Source organism: Neovison vison, chromosome 9 (genome assembly GCF_020171115.1).
Source record: "Neovison vison isolate M4711 chromosome 9, ASM_NN_V1, whole genome shotgun sequence".
Taxonomy (NCBI): Eukaryota; Metazoa; Chordata; class Mammalia; order Carnivora; family Mustelidae; genus Neogale; species Neogale vison.
The window spans coordinates 55,661,879-55,683,003 of record NC_058099.1 but is presented as its reverse complement, the minus strand read 5'-3'; positions in this window follow the sequence as shown (position 1 = coordinate 55,683,003).

Below are 21,125 nucleotides of genomic sequence, written 5' to 3'. Positions count from 1 at the left end.
TCCAAGGGACACATTTTTCTCAAAAACAAATAGATTACAGGAATATTTGCTAACAAGTTTATATCTTTACTTGGCTTGTTTGTTTAATATAGTTGTCATAATATAGTCAAGTCAACCGCAGTTACTTCTATAATAATGGTAATTAGATCACATATAGTAAACAAACAATAAATTCTTACATGTGAGAAATAAGTAGATTGTGAATTTGTGAATTTTAATCTAAAATAAATGTGTAACTATGGAATGATGGGATGATTGTCAACATAAACAACATGGCTTTAAAAATATTTATTTTAGTTATAAAATGAAGAAGTCATTTCTGAAGTTACTGATGGGTTCTATTCTCTTTTATTCCAATGCCTAGAATTATGAAAGGAACAATTTAGTGATATAAAAGCATGGTGGAAAGTATTATCCAGATAATATGAAAAGTTTGCCAAATCATGTACTTAACAGGTCTATTATTATATTTGTTTTCTAGAGAATTTGCTGCTACACCATTTAAAATTCGGTGGTGTTTTGTGGTTCTTTATATTTCTATTGTCTTCTGTATTCATAATGAAATTTACAATATACAGGAGAAAATAAATCTTGCTGAAATGCATATTCTACTTAATATCAAATACCAAAATTGTGACTCAATATCACGAGATTTTCACAGAATCAAATTATTTGTGTAAGTCAAAACATGTTGATAGAAATTAAATAAAATTTTAAAGTGAAATCATTTTTAGAAAATGATTGAAAGCTTACTCTCAAACAAGAACATATATTGTTACTAAACATACCTAGGGGCTATAAGTGTCAATGCTTTGAAGTGAGTTCTAATATCAAACTTATTTTTCTTCACTGTACACAGGAAGGTGAATTATAAAGAGTATGGGAAAGAGTATATTTCTGTTGGCCATTTTTCCCCCCAGGATATTCCCAAAACCTAGCAGGATTTCCCTATTGCTTTTCCCCTTTACCTTTGTATTCTATACACATACTTAATAAAAAATGTTCTTCATTTTTACATAAAAAAACACTTTACATAAAAAAAACCTAAAAAGTGATATTATTGGTGATATTATTATTTACTGAACTATAAGAAAGGCTTGTTTCCCTTCAAAATGTTATGTAAAATGTTTGTTTCTTTTTCACTTTTCACATTACCATTATCTCTCACTCTCTCCCTCTCTCTCTCTCAACTGCATGATTTGCCTTACATTTCTATATGGTTTTACAACTTTATTTTCTCTCCCATAATCTCTTTTCCTTATTAGCAGTATATTTTTTCTCTCTATGTTAGTAAAAGGAAGAGCATTTTAACCTCTTTGGGATCAAAGAGCCATTTTCTCCTTTGAATTCACACGAAAACGGATTCCCCACTGTGCAGTGTTATGAAGCTTCCATTGAAAATCCCTTAAACATCTCCTTAGGAGTTGGGAAAGAGATGAGTTTACCATTTCAAATTATTTCATTTCCATTTTCCCTTGGGCCATATTATACTTGAACTTCCACTATTCTACTTTTTCTTTCAAATCTAAGAAAAACTGGAGATCTTCAAGAAATTGTTCAAAACACAGAGGAAGATACCTCAAACATTTCATTTATGCTTGCTCCTCTAATACTTTCCTGTTAATCTCTATTTTTAAAAAGATTTAAATTAATTAATTGAGAAAGAGAGAGAGAATGAGAGAGCAGGGAATGGGGGAGGAGCAGAGGGAAAAGGATAAGTGAACTTCACATTGAGTGTGGAGCCTGACGTGAAGATCAGTCCCACAACCCTGAGATCAATCATGATCCAAGCTGAAATCAAGACTCAGTTGCTCAACCGACTGAGCCACCCAAGCTCCGCTTCTGATAATCTTTAAAACTTGAAAGATTCTAACAGTTTAAAATTATTACTCTTTAAATATGTAGCTGAATTGCAGGATGACTGGCTACTATTTCTTATTTACTTAGTAGAAATTCTATTGATTCTAAGGCTATAGGAGCTATGGAAAATTAGTGTGACAAGACAAGAAGTAGGGTTCGTATGAACATATTTGAAAACTAGAAATTAATTTGCCATTCATACATCTTAAATTAAGTGTTCTTAATCTGGTCCTAAACCATGTTTATTTCCTTCTATAGCCTCAAAATCTTCCATTAATTTATTTAAGTCACCCAAAAATTATTTCAAATTATTGTTTTTACATAAGAATTGTTAAAGCAAAATAAGAGATAAATAGAACATTCTACTTCAAAGTAGATTTTTTTAATTGATAGATGCTAAAAACATAGCTGTGCAACTTCAAAACAATTTTAATGTATTATAAATTATTTTTTAAACTCTAATAGGTTATAAGGTCTGATTTCTAACAATTACTAAAATGATCTACCAATATCTTTTTGCAAAGTAAATATGAAGATTATAAGCAGAGGACTTCCAGTTCAGTTCCATCATCTAAGGACATTGGAAGCTACCACTTATATCTTAATAACAAGATAAAGCTAAACAAACTGAAATTTAATGATGTTTTGAGACTTAACAAAGAACTGAGGTTTCATGCCAAACTGTTACCTTAAAATCTAGAGATGGAGGTGCATCCATAGGTGTAGTCAAAATATGCTGGTCTGGAACTGCTGAGGCAAAAGAAGAGAGAAAACTTTGCATAATAATATAATGATTTTGATGAATCTTGAAGGTTGAATATTGATTAGCATGACAGTAAGAAAGTCCTTCAAACCAAAATATTAAGCAGGTTAACCACACTTTTAGAATTATACACCTTCAGGAAGCCCACCAGGTTCTCACTTTGATGATCTGAAAAAGTCCCCTCCTATCTCTGGTAGAGGAAGGGAAAGAGTATCATTGTAAAATACAGCAAGAACACTCTCTGTAACAGAAGGGAACTCCTCAGGAAAAAAAGACTTTACCACAGCCTAATCTCAGTTGAGGCAAGGGCATTTCTCCTATCTAGCCTGCTCTAACACTTGTTTTACTTAATAGGGGTCAGCAATTGTTAAGATTTTAAAGAAGAAAGTATGGGGAATTAAAAGGGGATGATGCTGTGCCATTGAAGAGACACTCGAGACAATTGCAGACCCAAGACACAGGGCTTTTAAAACACTGAAATTTAATCTGAAGATTATAGAGCAAAAATACAGTAAAACACTTAATGTATTGAAAGAAAAATGATTAACCTCAAATTCTATATCCAATGAAATTACCCTTCAAAAGTAAAGGACAAATGACTATCTCAGACAAACAAAATTGAAAGAATTCATTGTCAGCACAAGTTGGAAGAAATGTTAAAATAAGTTATTTAGGCAGAAAAAAATGGTATAGGTCAGAAACTTGAATCTATGTGAATTAAGAAAGAATATCAGGAAGGAATAAATAAAGACAAATAAAATATTTTAATTTTCTCATTCTTATTGAATTAAAAATAAATATTTGTTAAAAGTAACAGTAGTAATACAATGGATGATAGTAGTATATGTGTAAATAAAAATAATAGAGTATCATGTGTAGTGTGAGGGAGGACTTGGAAATGCTCTGTTATACGGCATTTGCTTTACACATATACTATTATTTGAAGGTGGACTTCCAATTGTTTAATAAATATATTTTAAAATTTAAGACACTTTCTAAAAATATTAAAAATTTTTAAGAAATGAGATCTGACAGAAAGGATGTTTAAAAAAGATACCAGGAAAACAAATGCAACAAGTAGGAAACAGTTATAGACATTGTGGAAAGTAACCTAACTAAACTAATAATCACTTTAGTTGTTGTCTTTGCATTATTCACATTTAAGTCAGTAATTTCAAATATAAATGCTCAAAAAAGTTCAAAGGAATGGAGAAAGATATATCATGCTAACAGTAGCCAAAAGAAAGCTGGGAGTATAATAATATTTCAATACTATTACACAGTGACAGATGGTAGTAACTACATTTATTGGGCTGGGCATAGTGTAAGGTATAGGGTTGTTGAATCACTATGTTGTACACCTATAATGAATACAACATTGTATGCCAATTATACTTCAATGAAAATTAAAAAAAAAAAAAGTGGGAGTGACTATATTACATCCACACAAAGCAGGCTTGAAAATAAGGAAGACTGCAGGAATAAAAGGAGCATTAAATAATGAATGTATCAATTCCCCAGAAAAAACAATTCTACATGTATATGCACCTCATGACAGAGGATAAAAATATGAGGCAAAAACTGATAGAACTTCAAAAAACTAAAAAGAAAAAAAGAAAAATTCACTATTATCCTGGAATATAGCAACACCCTTCCATAATTGATAAATCAAACAGGAAGAAAATATGTAAGTATATAGATAAACTGAACAGTTCTAGCAATAATGGTTGAACTGAAATTTACAGAATAATCCACCCAACAATAGCAGAATATACAATCTTCCCACATTTCCTAGGAACATTCACCAAGGTAAGCCAATTCTTGGCCACAACAGAATTTAACTATTTAAACAATTTAAACAAACAAACAAAAAAATTAAATAAAAATCTTATAAAAAACACAAGTCAGAGAAAGGTGTCAAGAGAAAGTTTTTCTAAAGTTTTGAATCAATAAGCATGCAACTTATTAAAGTCTGTGGGATATAGTGAAAGAAATGCTTAGAAGGAAATTCATAGCCTTGAAAGAATCTACACTAGATCTAATATAAATAACTTAAGCTTCCACTTAAAAAACTAGAGAAGGAATGGGGCGCCTGGGTGGCTCAGTGGGTTAAAGCCTCTGCCTTCAGCTCAGGTCATGATCCCGGGGGCCTGGGATCGAGCCCCACATGGGACTCTCTGCTCCGTGGGGAGCCCGCTTCACCCTCACTCTCTGTCTGCCTCTCTGCCTATTTGTGATCTCTGTCAAATAAATAAATAAATAATCTTTAAAAAAAAAAAAAAGAAGAAGAATATTATTCAACATAAAAAAAGGAATGACCTAATATGCCATGAAAGATGAATGAATTTTCAATGTATATTGCTCAGTGAAAGAAGCTAATCAGGAAAGGCTACTTAACATATGATCAGTCCCTTTATATATCATTCTGAAAAAGTCAAAACTATAGAGATGGTAAATATATCAATGCTTGCCAAGGATTTGGAATTGGATTGACTACATAAAACATACTATAATATTATTACATACTATAATTTTATGGCATTGAAATTATTCTCATTGATACTCTAATGGTGGTACACATGACATCATGTATTTATTAAAAGTCATAGAACTTTATAGCATAAAGATTAGGCCTTAATGTATGCAAATTTTTAAAAAATCATTTTGGGGGCACCTAGGTGGCTCAAAGTGGGTCAAAGCCTCTGCCTTCAGCTCAGGTCATGATCTTAGGGTCCTGGGATCAAGCCCCACATGGGCTATCTGCTCAGCAGGGAGCCTGCTTTCCTTCCTCTCTCTGCCTGCCTCTCTGCCTGTTTGTGATCTCTGTCTGTCAAATAATTAAATAAAAATCTTAAAAAAATCATTTTGAAGGTGAGGGGCGTCAGAGGATGGAATATAGGATGTGACAGAAGATTTCACTGTATTAGAAATATATGAAACAACCTCACTGAAGGAGGTGGGGGGAAAGAAGCTGACCTAAGTAACTTTGGAAATAAGTGGAGTCTATAAGATTAAATGCAAAAGGAATGGTATATAAGCATTGTACTTGAGTTGATAAAGTTACTTTTCAAGGAGGTTAGCATGAACAATTCTGAAATAACTAGATATACATCATGGAATTGAACAGTTAAGTAAACAGATCAGCCACGTTTCTTACTGTTGAACTGGGGGGCCATAGCAAGCAGACAAGGCTAAAAATTATCCACGTGATAATGGATTAGATTCAGATAAATCAGTATGATCTCATGATTAACTTAATATAGTTATAGATGGACACATATAAATGTATTTATAGAGATTGTATATAGACAGGTTAGCATACATACATATACTTCTAGCAGCTGAGATTATCTATAAGCAACAATACTTCAGGAATAACAAGCAGCATCCTAATACCCACATCTTGTTTTCTAATACTATTCTTCAATAAAAGAAGCTAGGGCTTTTTGGAGAAATGACTGGTTGTAGGACAGAGGCAGTAAATAAGTGAAATGAGCCTGGTGCACTTAGTAGTGCCAGAAACTAAAGCAGTGTTTATAAAAGGGGAATGTCAAGAAGACATAGGAGTCAACTGAATGAACTTATGGGTTGGTGATATTTCAGTTAGACATCTGAATTTAATATAAATGGTGTTAATATTGTTAAAATTTGAATATCAAATAAAAATAGAATTTTCTAGTGAAATATGTACTACCGCAATGATGATGTGGTATTATACATTTACATAATAGTATTATGACCATTTATTAATGCAAATTATTGAATTACAAAAAAAAAAAAGGATGAAGAACTCCTGTGTGGCTCAGTCAGTTAAGTGTCTGACTCTTGATTTGGGTTCAGGTCATGATCTCAGGGTCATGAGACTGAGCTCTGCGTCAGGTTCTGCACTAGGTGTGGACTCTGCTTATGATTCTCTTTCCCTCTCTCTTTGTCTCTACCCCCTGCTTGTGATCTTGTGATTATTAATTAATTAATAATATTACATTTTTTAAAATAGTGGATGAAAATAAAGACCTTAAGCATGCTTTTAAAATTTAAAGGATCCATTTAGTAAAATTTAAAATATCAAAAATAGGGCTCCTGGTTGGCTTAGTGGGTTAAAGCCTCTGCCTTCGGCTCAGGTCGTGATTCCAGGGCCCTGGAATAGAGCCTCACATCGGGCTCTCTGCTCAGCGGGGAGCCTGCTTCCTCCTCTCTCTCTACCTGCTTCTCTGCCTGCTTATGATCTCTGTCTGTCAAATAAATAAAATCTTTAAAAAAAAAGTATTAAAAAATAAATAAAAAAATATCAAAAATATCTTTTGAAAGATCGGATTTCTCTGAAATACACTTAGTAACACTGAAATAGATACATAGATGATATAGACAGATAGAATATTTTCTGAAATTTGTGTGCAGTGGAGTGACTACTATTCCTACAACATAGAAATGTGGCTAATATTTTTGACATGCTTCTTTTCCCAGCCTGAATTCTATACTTTCCCTCATTGATGGTCCTTAGTAAGTTGGAACAACATACAATAAATTAGAAATTATTTAACTGACAGAATCTTCAAAGAGAGACCCTCATTTGGAATACAGGGAACAAGGGAGAAAGAAATGTAGGTTTTGATTGCATTTCAACATGAAATTGTTAGATAATAATTAATTTGACCAAGTTATTCTTGAACTTGCTGAATAGGCTTTCAGCTATTTTTCAGAAATAATATCTTGAGGTTAAAAAAAAAAATTGTTTCAGGACAATAAAAGTATATTATTTTTCTGCCAAGTTCGAGGATTCAGCTATATAAAAATAAGCCATACTTTAATATTTTACTCAGGTAACATAATAGAAACCAAAGTTTAATTCCTGGGGTTTGTGAGATTACTTTTTCTCTTTAATATGGATGAATACACACATGTTAGTGAATTTTGACAAGTAATATATTAATCCATTTCTGAAAACTATGGCTTTGAGATTTTTTTTTTTCTTTCCTATTCTGGTTGTTCTTTCTAAATGTTCTCTACAGTTCTCTACACAGTGAGTTGTATTTCTCTTAAAAAATGCCCGAATCAGGAGTGCAGTTATGATTCTTAGTACTTACACTAGTATTTTACCATTTTGCTTTGTGTTGTTTGTTTTAAAGCAGCTCTAAAACACAAGTAGCTCACAAGCAATGACAATTATGTTTAATATTTCCTACCTTGTATTTTTGTCATTTCAAAAACACCATGCTTGAAATTAATCTATATACTTTTTTCTTTATATAGCTGAATAGGTGAAAATATTGTTTCAAGCTTAAGGCTATGTTAGAGAAAAGTATAATAAAACACTGAATAACTTTATTCCATGAATAGACATAGAGTAGACATTTGATTCCTCCTTCCAATCATTCTCAGAGGAGGAACATTGACCTTCAACAGTCTGTAATTTACTCTCAATAGACTATTTAGCACCATAAACATCTACAATTGTTGTTGAATTGTTCCTGTCAGAAGTTGTTTAGAGTATCCTTTTTCCCTTTAGACATAAAGTGTTCATTCATTACGTGTGTTTCCATTTCTGAACAGAGTTCAACATTCTGTTAAAACACTCTGGGACTCATGCTACTAAGTTTCTTGAATTAAGAGTAGTTTTTAAAAAAGTATACAGTTTTTCATGTCTTCTTTTCCTATACACAATGCACTTTTTCTTTTCATTTGAAAGAAAAATAAATGTAATAGTGAAGTGAAGGACATATTTAAGAAATACAAATTTTTAATAGTTACTTTTTAAATGCCATAAAATTTTGGGTTTTGATAATACACCTATATGTCTTTATTTCACTTTGCTGTGTCCTTTTACTGATAAACATTCAGGGAAAAAAATCTGACAAGTGTACATGAATAGGTTATATAACAAGACAGGAAATACAGAAACTCACCAGAAGATGATAAAGAATGAAAAGCACAGTGTGAGACATCAAAGAATTCTAAATTCTATCCTAGAAAGACTGACAGAAGTTAATGTGGCAGGTTTCTGTTTTAAAAGTTTATTTCAATATAAAGTGAAGCTAGAATTCTAGTCCAACTAAACGAGCATATACATGTTTTGAAATAAAAATCTGTCAAAATCTCTGTACAAGGTGTAAAGAACACAATTCAGTAAGGAAATCAAAATGAATTCAATGTGTAGATGTGAAAAGCTAGTTATGCGCTACTGAAGAGATACGTGATAATTGTATTATTGCAAAAGAATTCTACTTGTTTATAAAATAAAGTTTTATAATCATATAATGTTTTGTTTTTAAATCATAACTTTGAATAAATATGATTACAACCAAGTTTAATTAAGATTTTCAGCACCTTTGCTATTATTTGTATGATAGAAAAATAAAGAAATGTCCAAATAGTTGAGTGGAGCAAATTTTAAATGTTGCTATAGTGTCCAACAGAAACTGAATGTGTGAGTGCTGTGATTTGAATAAAAAAAAATTCCAAAATTTCTGTGTTAGATAAATAGACTCATAATTTTAGTTATTCACCAAAATAGACAATGGTGGTGACAGAAGTAGTCTTTAGCAAAGGTGGAAATATGATCAATGAATTTAGAAGATCTGGGTAATTTTGATATAACCAGACAGAAGAATTCAGCCGGCAATTCAAGAAAGTTGTGTGCACTGGAGAATGGGCTATCATATTTATGGATAAGAATAACTAGGCCAAACTGAATAGAGATTAAGTAATGGAAATGTACGTTTAAGGGCTATATAGAAAAATGCCAATAACATATAAATAGAAATGGGAAAATAATATGGTTTGGGAAGCCAGGGAAGGGGAAGGGTAATTTTCAAATGTTTTAAATTATGTTCAATGCCAGAAAAGTCAACTAAGACTTTATACCACATACAATATAATGTAATGAATAATGACTAATAGATATTGTTTTTAGTTTACCTCAAGAGTGATTTCTCTGAAAAGTGAAATCACACAATACATTAATGATACATAATAGGAAGGTAAAGAACATAAAAGCAAATAGTGAAAGCAGATATTATTTTTAAAACACTGACTATGATAGAAAGGATATAATTACGGAGTTCAAGGATGGAATTTTAAGATGGAATTTGCATGGATCTTTGTGATAATATCTTGATGTATTAATCCATGTTATTCTGTGTATAAAATGAGTTTAAAATGTTGGATAAACATAAATTGTCTGGATGCTTTCTCTCTCCCACATAAATCCACATAATAGTAATAATAATAATAATAATTAATAATAAAACAGAAAGGCATAGAAGACTGAAAATTGTGACTAATGCTTATTCTTATTGAGCAATATACTTCTATAATCCAACTTTGCCCGATCATTATACAACTCCAGAAAGTCAGTCTCAATGTGTAGTTCACTACTTGCATTAAAGTCATTTAGACATTTGTTACAAACATATATCCCTGGGTCTGCATTAAAGGCATATAAAAATCCTATTTTTAAAAGAAATCCAAAGCTGTATTAAAGTTACATTTCAGGGTTATGTGGGTGACTCAGGGGGTTAAAGCCTCTGTATTCAGCTCAGGTCATGATCTCAGGGTCCTGGGATCGAGCCCCACATCGGGTTCTCTGCTCAGCAGGGAGCCTGCTTCCTCCTCTCTCTCTGTCTGCCTCTCTGCCTACTTGTGATCTCTGTCTGTCAAATAAATAAATAAAATCTTTAAAAAAATATATCAAAATACATCCAAAACAGACATTGCTAAAATTGACAAAATATAATTATTATAAGAATCATGATTTTAGATAAAATCTGAAAATGTCCTATTTCTGCTTCTATTTTGCCATTTTCTGTTGCCCTTTTATTAACATTATTGTTATAATTTTAAAACTAAGATCTTAGAAAAAAAATCTTAGGAAAACATGTTTTCTTTTTTTAAAATTTTTTTATTTACTTATTTATTTGACAGAAAGAGACACAGCAAGAGAGGGAACACAAGCAGGAGGAGTGAGAGAGGGAGGAGCAGGCTTCCCGATGAGCAGGGAGCCAGATGTAGGGCTCAATCCCAGAACTCTGGGATCATGACCTAAGCCCAAGGCAGAAGCTTAATGACTGAGCCACTCAGGCGCCCCTCAAGTTTTATTTTCTAGCTTTACCAAAACATTACATTTCCCCAAACATAAATATTCATTCTTTTATCTAGCCCCTCTCTGGAAATTTCAGGAATTCTTAGGTAACCAAAAGTTTCCAAGTTTTGTTGGTGTTCTTAACACTCACAAAATAATAGCATGTTAAGATGAAAGGGAATTTGGGGATTTTCTATCCCAAATGCTCATTTTAGACTTATTTCTGGGATTAAAATGAAGCATCATAAACCATATTAACCATCATCACCTGAGAAAATTAATAACCAGACAAAATATAGGAAACAATGTTCTTATAAGATGCTGAACATGGACTAACAGTGGAGAGTGACTCTAAGATATGGGAAATAAATCAAAGTCATTTCTATCATTGCCCTGGCTTACTGCCTACAAAGAATTTCCAGGCAACAGGGGCAAACACTGAGGGCTGAGAGGAGCAAACTAAACCTAGTAGCTTCTTGAGCTGAAGATATGGCTAGGTTTCCAAGGGAGGGAAAAGAGTCTAGAATTTATAGGGCAGAGCAGCAGAGAGGAGGGTTACATAAAAAAAAAAAAAAAAAAAAAAAAAAAATTCAAAAATCTGGAGAGGACACCCCTCATGTTTTTAGCTGAGTACTGATCAAATCATGCAGAGGAGGAAACTACCTAGTTTCCTAGTAAATGAGAAGTGGATGACAAGAAAGGGGAAAAAAAAAAAAAAAACCTACCTTAAAGGAAAATATCTCCATCCTCCAAAAAGCTTTATACTCACATATAAGTAGTTCCTGCTCCTACTCATAATAATGGAAAAATCTCATTATTCTCAGGGTATTTTATTGAATATTAACAAGGGTTTTGCCCAATTGTTGAATAGAGTTAGTATCAAATTAAGCAGTGCTCTGGTACCACCTAATGAAACTTAAAAGCAAGACCAGAAAGAGTGAAACTATTTTTAAGTAACCTAATTACAAGTAATCCAGATTAAGATAAACAAACAAACAAACAAAATTATAATAGTTACCACACAAATTACAATGTCAAGACTTAAACCAAGATTTAATAAACATTCAAAAAAGCAGGAAGCTGTAACCTACACTGAAGAGAAAAATCAGCAAACAAAATGGACTCAGAACGGATTCCAGTGTTAGAATTAGCAAAAAAGTTCATTTAAACTATCATTACACCAGACTTCAGTATGTATTCTGTTATGTTCAAAATGCTAGAAAAAAGGTTACATATTAAATAGGGATAGACATGGAATAGAACAAACATTTACATTGAATTTTTAGAGCTAGAAACTGTAATTTTATAGATTAGTATAAATTAAAAAAAAAATAGAAAGTAGCCAAAGTAAATACAGAAAGGAAAAAAACAAAAAACAAAAACAAAAAAGAGATCATCAGAATCCTGTAGGAAAACAATAGAGAAGCCCTACACTATAATTGATAGTGAAAAGAAGCTGGAATAAGAACAAATTTTGAAAGAGTAAGAGCCAGCATTTTTCCAAATCTGAGGAAAAATATAAACTCATAGATCCAGCCCCCTTATTTTAAAGGTCTGGAGCTGTTGAGAGATTCTTCTCTTAACATCCCTAGATAGCCACTGGATGATTAAAGATGAAATCTAGAAACATGTCTACTAGTCCAGAAAATTTCCATCGCATCATATCACTATTCCTTAATATCAGTGTTGTGTCACATCAAACTATCCTTCATATGAATGAGATTTAATCTCTGGGTATTTGTTACTCAATTCTTCCTAATTTAAATATAAAAAAGAGCCTAGGTGGGAAGATGATGGCCTCTATATAAAAAAAATAATAATGAGTTAGAGAAGTCCATATGATTTTTTTTTGATGAAATAATTTAAGTGAGAAATAAATACTAGATGGATAGATAGATACCTGGAATCATTCAAAAAACAAAAACAAACAAACAAAAACCTTGTAGGCCACCTAGAATAGTTTTTAAGTTCATGGACTCTGAGGCCAGATTTGTCTGAATTCAAATCCTTGCCTCCACTTGCTGAGTGATGTAAATTACTCTTTCTGTTGAATCTTTTTCCTCATCTTTAAGTAGATAATAAATTGTCTACCTTACTAAGTTGATACAAGGATTGAAAAAGCTCATATTTGTAAAATAGAATAGTATCTGGCTCACGTTAAACAATGGACAGTTCAGTAAAATGATAGGTATAGATGACTTGACATCCTTTTTAATTTTCGTGTTTTCCCTCTTGACTGTTACATTTCTTATAAATTTTTACCTCATTTACCTGTTTTGCCTTTTATGTATCATTTGTTTAAAAATATTTTACTAAAAAATATTTTACTATATAAATATTATACAAAATTGAGAAAATGCACTTATTTTTACAAAACTAACGAATTCCATATAGAATGTGATCTATCATGCCTTTATCCCATGTAATAAAATAACATTTTATTACATTTTCATATATTAACCATTTAAACATATTTTGTGATAATTATTTGATATTACCTATCTTTTTTTGAGAGCTTTTCTATTGCAAATAATACTGTGTTAAGTGCCTTTTTGATTCATGTACATCCCTTCCGTTTTTGGTCAAACTCCTTTTTTCTACTTTGGCTGGCTCTGATGTCAGCAATGCCTCTTACTCCAAATATATTCCAGTGCCCTCATTCCTAAATAAACCCTCTTTGAACTTTTCTAGGCTACTCTTTCTCCTCACTGGTCTTCACTTAATATCTCAAAACAATTGCCAACACATGCTGCTTATTGACATCACTCATCTACTTCACAGAGTCTTACATAGACTCTGGAGACCTTACTATGAGCAGTGCTAGTCCAGTAAAACTGTGCCGTCAAAATCACAAATATAAAATTGATGGCATTCTCAACTGTGTAGCACATAAAATTGCTGCTTAAAACCCTACCACCTGTCTCTAGAAATTCTGTTCCCTAGGATTTGACTTTCTTAATTTTTTCTTTAACTTCTCAGTGATTGAAATCTATTGAAATTGTTTGACTAAAAAGTGACATGTGCATATGACTTAAACATTTAGATTTTACAGCTTCAGGTATCATTGAGCACAGAGCTCAAGTGCTATAGGATTGATTCTTCCTCTCACTTGTTTTTTATTTTAATTCCAGTTAGCTAACCTAGTTTCAAGAGTACAATATAGTGATTCCACAATTCCACACAACACCCTCTACTCTTCAGGACAAGTGACTCCTTGATCCCCACCACCTTCCACCAGCCCCTCCACCCACCTCTCTTCTGGGCACCATCTGTTTGCTCTCTAGTTAAGACTCGGTTTCTTGATTTCTCTCTCTCTCACCTTTTTTCCTCCCCTTTGCTTGCTTATTTTGTTTCTTAAATTCCACTTATGAGTGAAATCTTATTGTATTTGTCTTTCTCTGACTGGCTTATTTTACAGTATTTTGCTCCATCCATGTTGTTTCAAGTGTCTTCCTCTCACTTTCTATGTTGGTTCCATTCAAGTGCGATCTTTTCTTGTGGTGGTAAATTGTCCAGCAGTAACTCCATGCTTATATTTTATCCACACAGCAATTCCAGAACAAAGGAGTCTCTCTCCCTATTACTCCACCAAATTTCCTTAAGAGTCTTATTGACCAGGTGCCTGGGTGGCTCAGTGGGTTAAGCTGCTGCCTTCGGCTCGGGTCATGATCCCAGGATCCTGGGATCGAGTCCCGCATCGGGCTCTCTGCTCAGCAGGGAGCCTGCTTCCTCCTCTCTCTCTCTGCCTGCCTCTCTGCCTGCTTGTGATCTCTCTCTGTCAAATAAATCAATAAAAAAATTAAAAAAAAAAACTGAAAAAGAAAAAAAAAATTTAAAAAAAAGAGTCTTATTGACCTTTTACTCACATGCATATCTCTAAAATAATCATGATGCCTGAGCTATTAATTTATAAGTTTTGATGAATATATGCATTCTTCAAAATACATACCATATATATGTTGTATATAAAATTATATTCTGTATGTTATGGATTATATATATATATATATATATATAATTATTAATACACTGCTTTTATTCCATTCCCATTATCCTACTCCCTGTTCCAGAACTCTTATCAGGAATATTGTATATTATTCTTTTTTTTTTTTAAGATTTTATTTATTTATTTAACAGTGAGAGAGAGAGAGAGAAAGCACACAAAAGGGGGAACAACAAGCAGAAGGAGAAACAGGCCCAATGCAGGGCTTAATCCCTGGACCCTGAGATCATGACCTGAGCAGAAGGCAGATGTTTAATGACTGAGTCACCCAGGCATCCCAGCTATGTTCTTGATTGGTCTTCTTGTAGTGTGTATGTTAGTGCGCAGAAAGACACTGTCATGCATTTCATTTTCTTTTTTCTTTTTCCTTAAGATTTTATTTATTTATTTGACAGACAGAGATCACAAGTAGGCAGGGAGTCAGGCAGAGTGGGAAGCAGACTCCCCGCTGAGCAGAGAGCCCAATGCAGGGCTCGCTTTCAGGACCCTGAGATCATGACCTGAGCCAAAGCCAGAGGCTTAATGCACTGAGCCACCTAGGTGCCCCCATCATACATTTCTGATATTACACTCTTCATAAAGCAGCATTTTAAACATGTCCTTCTCACTACTACTCAATTTTCAAAGATTTCCTGTTGACTACTGAAGTCTATCCAAATTAGATTGCCATTTAGAACCTTTCATAATATAACCTTAAATAATTATCTAGTATTTGATCACAATTTTTAGCTTCCTACTTGGAACTCTTCTGTAAAGTTGCCTTTCTTCTAAAACAAAGGTCCTGCATGTGACTTCTGGCAAGTCACTTGACCTTTTGGTTTGTTAGTTGTAAGGAAAAATAAAAATGTGTTGCTGCATATTGCTTGATTCCATTGTTGAATTTCTAAGTGCAAAGAACTCTGGGCTCCTAAGATTACATTTTGTAAGTGCAGAGCACTGTGTCCAATGAGCCAAAAATAACTGTGGGTTATTAACTACTATAGACTCCTTATTGAAAAACCTGGGTGACGTCTTACAGACAACATTCACTGTTGTGTTTTAATTTACTACAGGGAATTTAACTTTTATTCTTTATATTTGAAATATCTTTACAATTTTTTTTTACATTTTTTCCCCAATTTATTTATTTTCAGAAAAACAGTATTCATTATTTTTTCACCACACCCAGTGCTCCATGCAAGCCGTGCCCTCTATAATACCTACAATTTTAATGTTACCATATTATGTTTCCATTTAGATAGGTAAATTTTCATTAAAAATCATGTATAGTTTAATCAATCCTCTTCAGCAAGCTCTGAATTGTTTTACAGTATTGCTCACAGTATATCTAAACAAATACCTTGGGAAGAGACAGACAACCAACTAAGGCTCTTGTGTTTTTCTGATTTTAAAGAAGTTCTATTTTTCCAGCTTTGCTCTTTGGGTGAGTTTGGCAATGTGTTTCCAGCTCACATCCTGAAATAAGTTACAACCTAAACCCTAAAACAACATCCTTGAGTTATGAAAACTTTATATTTCATCATGTTTAGTTTTAAAGTAGATCTCTCTTAAGACTGGAGAAGGCGAGTTGTGCCTTCCCAGGGGACACTCTTATTCTACAGAGATAATGACACCCAACTTCCTATAAGGCTAACACTATTGTCAGTTAACTTTGTTACCTCTTTAGCAGCACAGAAACTCACATTACTACAATTGTTCCTTCCACCTCTCAGTCTGATTTTCTTGGATATTATATGTTCAAACAAGGCTTCTGTGGACTTTGGTGATTTCCCACATACCTGTCACTCATGTACCAGAAGCCTCTCTTTGTACCTGTATTTCTTATACTTCCAGTGTTGGGTCCCCCCAAAATTGGGTACCCCAGTAACGGGTCCGTGATTAAAGGAGCAAGACTGATACAAAGCAAAGGTCAAGCAAAGCTTTATTTCATGCCAAGCATCAGGAATCAGACCCGCCGACCAGGGCCGCACCTCTATCAGAGAGGGCGACTACTCCCTGCTTTCCAGACTAACTTTTATAGAGCAAAGGCCATGTGGTTGGGCCTGGCCACACACAGGTGGCCAATGAGATTGTAACACACACAGGAAACTCCACAGTGATGCTAGGTGACCAACTGAATTACAATTTACCCTAGTGGACATTTGATTTAGCCTATCACATTTTGGTTAGGATTGGCGCCAAAAGGCTCCCAAAGGGCGGGGCCCATACTCCTTGGTAGCTAGAAGACAGTATGTGCCCCCAATGATTGAATACCTCCTCCTGGCCTGACCCACCCTTGGACTTTGTTACCTGGGACTGTTTTCCCAGACTTGCTTTTACATTCCCCTGGTGGGGGGGGCTGTCAATTTAAGTTTTACAACAAAATGGGAGTTCAACCAGGGTGGGGCCTCTCTGGCTAAATAGGCCTTTACATTCCCCCCTTTTCTTTGGAGATTAGTCAAATCTTTGACTTTTCAACCAGTTCTATGTCCCTTTAACAGCTGCCAGACTGTTTTAATGATTCCAGAGTGATTTACCCAGAAACAGCATTTCTCTCCTAGGGCTGGGCAGAGCCCCCTCTTTCCTAGAAATAATATATCAAGCCCTATTGTCTATATTTCCCACCTATATTTTAACAATAGGAGCAACAATGAATGCAACGAACTCATTGTTTCCGAGTCTTAGCTTTAGTCCATGATCTGCAGGGTCCATCGGCAGCGGCATCCACCTCTGGGGGGCGTCCTCATCCTTGGCTTGTTTGATGTGCCCCGTGTGAATTTAGGCCCTGATGCCATCTACTTCCACCACCATGGGGGTGGTCGGGATGATAACAAATGTTCCCTTCCAACGAGGCTCCAAGTTTCCCACTTGGCGGCAGCGCATCCAAACCAAGTCCCTGGGCTGGTGAGGATGTGGCTCCAAGACAGACTGCAATGCCTGCAGTGACTGGAGTACAGACTGATCAGTCATTTCTGCTAGGCCAACCTCTTGTAGCCGAGGACAGAGCAGGAGAGGTTTCGCCAACATTATTTCAAATGGGGTCACCTTGTTTAACCAGGGTGTACATTGTGACATGAGGAGGGCAAAAGGAAGGAGACCCACCCATCTACTGTCAGCCTCAAGAATTAGCTCTGCCGACGTCTCTTTGAGAGTCCGGTTCATTCTCTCCCCTTGTCCAGAACTCTAGGGCCCATAGGCACAATCCTCAGTGGCTATTTCCATTATTCCCACTAAGTCAGATTCTTCCTTTCAAATTCTTCAGTTTTCTGAGGTTTCCTCCTTATCTCTGGGCTGACTGATTGTCAAAAGCAAGATCGTCTACACGAGTTATCATGCAACTTCTCCGAAATTTACCTCAAGTTATCTAGCTTAGGTAAACAAACATTTAAAAACAGCCAAATCTAGAATTTAACACCATAAAGGTGTGTTATTAAAACTAATTTTTCTCTCTAAAATAACCCTCATTTCCAGAGATAGCCAAATCAGGACTAATTCACTTGAGAAACAAGTCCAGTTTTAACAAACTTGGCCTGATTATTTACATAAGCTCAGCAAGAACAGTGAGTGTGATCATCTAGATCTTTTAGAATCTGCTTTGCTGTAACTTATAAGGAATCTCTAGGTTGAACTTTTAGTAGTCTCTTCGGGCCAGAAGCCAAGCCACATACTTGCCATCAGACATGCCTGCAGACCTGTCAATTTGGGCGAATTACTCTTCCTGAGGTCCTGCCCCTACCAGGGAGTGACATTCTTTACTCTCCTGTTAAGGCTGCTGGGAACTCTGTACGCAAGGTATCAGGCCAACAGTTCCAAAGGGCTTTATGGCTCCAGGTTTCATAAAGTCAACCTTAGTTCCTTTAAACTGTCTGGTCATATCTGAGTCTTTTCAAATAATATGACATCCCAGTCAAAGCCTTGGTAAAATAAGGAGTTTCCACTGGTGTCCTGTTACAAGGAGAACAGATTCTTATTGAACTTATGCAAATGACTGATTGCCATGAAAGAATACTTACTAAGACCTTTTAGTTTCAGAGGGTTCAGATAGAAAAGTTGAATGCCTTGATTCATTTACAAATGAGGACTGTTACATCTCTGTAAGTTACAGATAATTTAAGAAAACGTTTCCCTCATCTGGAAGAGCAAACATTACAGAACCAGTCATGTTTAAAATAAGACAGCACGTTAAGAGACACAACATTACAACTTCCTTCAGTTCATCTAGTACCATGTTACTAATTCTGGTTTAGTCTGAATGCAGCTTTTACTTCTGGACATTTTTACCCATTTCAGTTCCCAGGATTTTAACATCTCCCATTTGACTTTCCTTTAGGGTGGTTACCCAAATGTAACACAAGGGCAAGGTGATTATCCTTGGTTTAGCAGTACTGAGTAACTTAGCATATCAAGGAAAAACCTTGAGTCAAAGAGACCTCATTTACAACTCTGGGCAAGCAAAGAGAAAACCATTTACAGATCAACTAACCTAAGAAAACTTGACCCTTTTAAACAGAGAGAAAACCAGCTTTTCTATACGAGTGCCTTTCCTCTTTTTTCTTCCTCCTAAGATAGTGAGTTTTCAGGGTTTCCCTCCCGTCGTAAATGATGTCGCAGACAAAGGGAGGGGGATCTTTCAGATGCTCGAATCCCTCGTGGAAACTTAGGAGCATCTTAGCTAAGGTGTGTCCGTATAAACCAGACCAGGACGGGACCAGGCTACTCCGTGGAGTAGATGACCGTTCTGCCATATGACGCCGGGCAGGACTCAGGGTGCAGCCCACTCAGACTCTGAAGCCAAAGCAGTGGAGCCACACAGACACATTCACAGTCAGGCACTCTTCAGATTCAAACAGGTTGGACACCCTCCCCTTTGGGTATCCCTGGCTAATGGGAGGTGATCAGTCTCCCCTTCCATTCTTTATGAATGGATCTAGCTCAGACAGTGGCCTCGGGGCCGTTTTAACAGAATTCAGTTAAGCACAAAAGATGTTTACCAACAGATTTCAAAAGCACAACTTAGTTCTGGCAACCAGCACTCTAGCATTTTATCCCATTTGGTTTCAAGTTTCAGGTTAGCAAAGACTTTGGAAGCTACTTTAACAATTACCCATTAAAACTTTGAGATAGACAATTAATCATCAGTTTAGTCATCTCTTTGCTAACAGATTTCAACAGATTTTAACACAGGTTTTAACAAATAACATGAACTTATTTGACCTGAAGTAAAAACTCTGAAGTTTCACATTTACTGTTAACTCAAAAGACATATTTATCCGAATTAACCCAACAAATGTTAACTCAGTTTAAATACTGCTTTACATTCCACCTGGGCCCACTCCGTTTCGAATGTTTACCTGAGACCCAGGTGGGAAGATCCGCAGTGGGGGGATGTTAGGTCCAGGGGGCGCTCTTCTTGTTTCCCAACAGTGAAGAACAGAACGAAGTGCCACCAGAAGGCAGAGAAAGGGCTTCCAGTTCTAGAGCTCGTCAGCTCCAAGGAAGGAGGAGAGGCCATGCTTTCCCACCAGCAAGGGGGAGGGCTAGGCAGTCTCCGTCAGGCCAGAGAGGGCAAGGAATGTCCCTAAAACAAAGTTTGTTTCAGCAGCTGCTTGGAATATTCCTTATTAAAGTCTCTGTCTCGAGTTCGACTAACCCCAGTTGCCTCCAGTTATAGCCCTAAACACAGGAAATGAGTGAGGGAGAAGCCCCACATCTATTAGGAGGAACGGAGAGACGAAAGTCAGAGTCCCCTTACTCTGCTTGCCCCATTCCTTCAAACACAACAAACACCACAACAGACTACAAAGAGACAAGACAAAGACAACTGCAAACCCAGCGGCCCTTACCCGGAGCCAGCCATGGGTGGGGGTTTTTTTTTGGCCCCCTACAGACGCTCGCCAATGGGGATTTCTCAGTCCCCTGAAGACACTCGCAGAGATGAGCCACAGACCAGAACCAGACCCAGCGGTCCTCACCCAGAGGCTGCCGCTGGTGGGGGTTTCCAGGCCCCCTACAGACCCAGATGACCACCCAGGGGGTCTTGGACCCCTAGACGATTTACCAGAAGAGCAATGGGGCATCCCCACATCCACTCCAGCCCTGGGGAGCATGGCTGCGTCCAGCTTCTCCCCGGTGGGCCCTACCTGGAGCTCCACAACCAGAAAGACAAGATTCAGACCCAGAAATTCTGATGCTGGCTCAGTTCTTGTCATTTAATCCCGGATGAGCCCCCAGTGTTGGGTCCGCCCAAAATTGGGTACCCCAATAAATGGTCCATGATTAAAGGAGCAAGACTGATACAAAGCAGAGGTCAATCAAAGCTTCATTTCGTGCCAAGCATCAGGAATCAGACTGGCCGACCAGGGCCGCACCTCTATCAGAGAGGGCGACTACTCCCTGCTTTCCAGACTAACTTTTATAGAGCAAAGGCCATGTGGTTGGGCCTG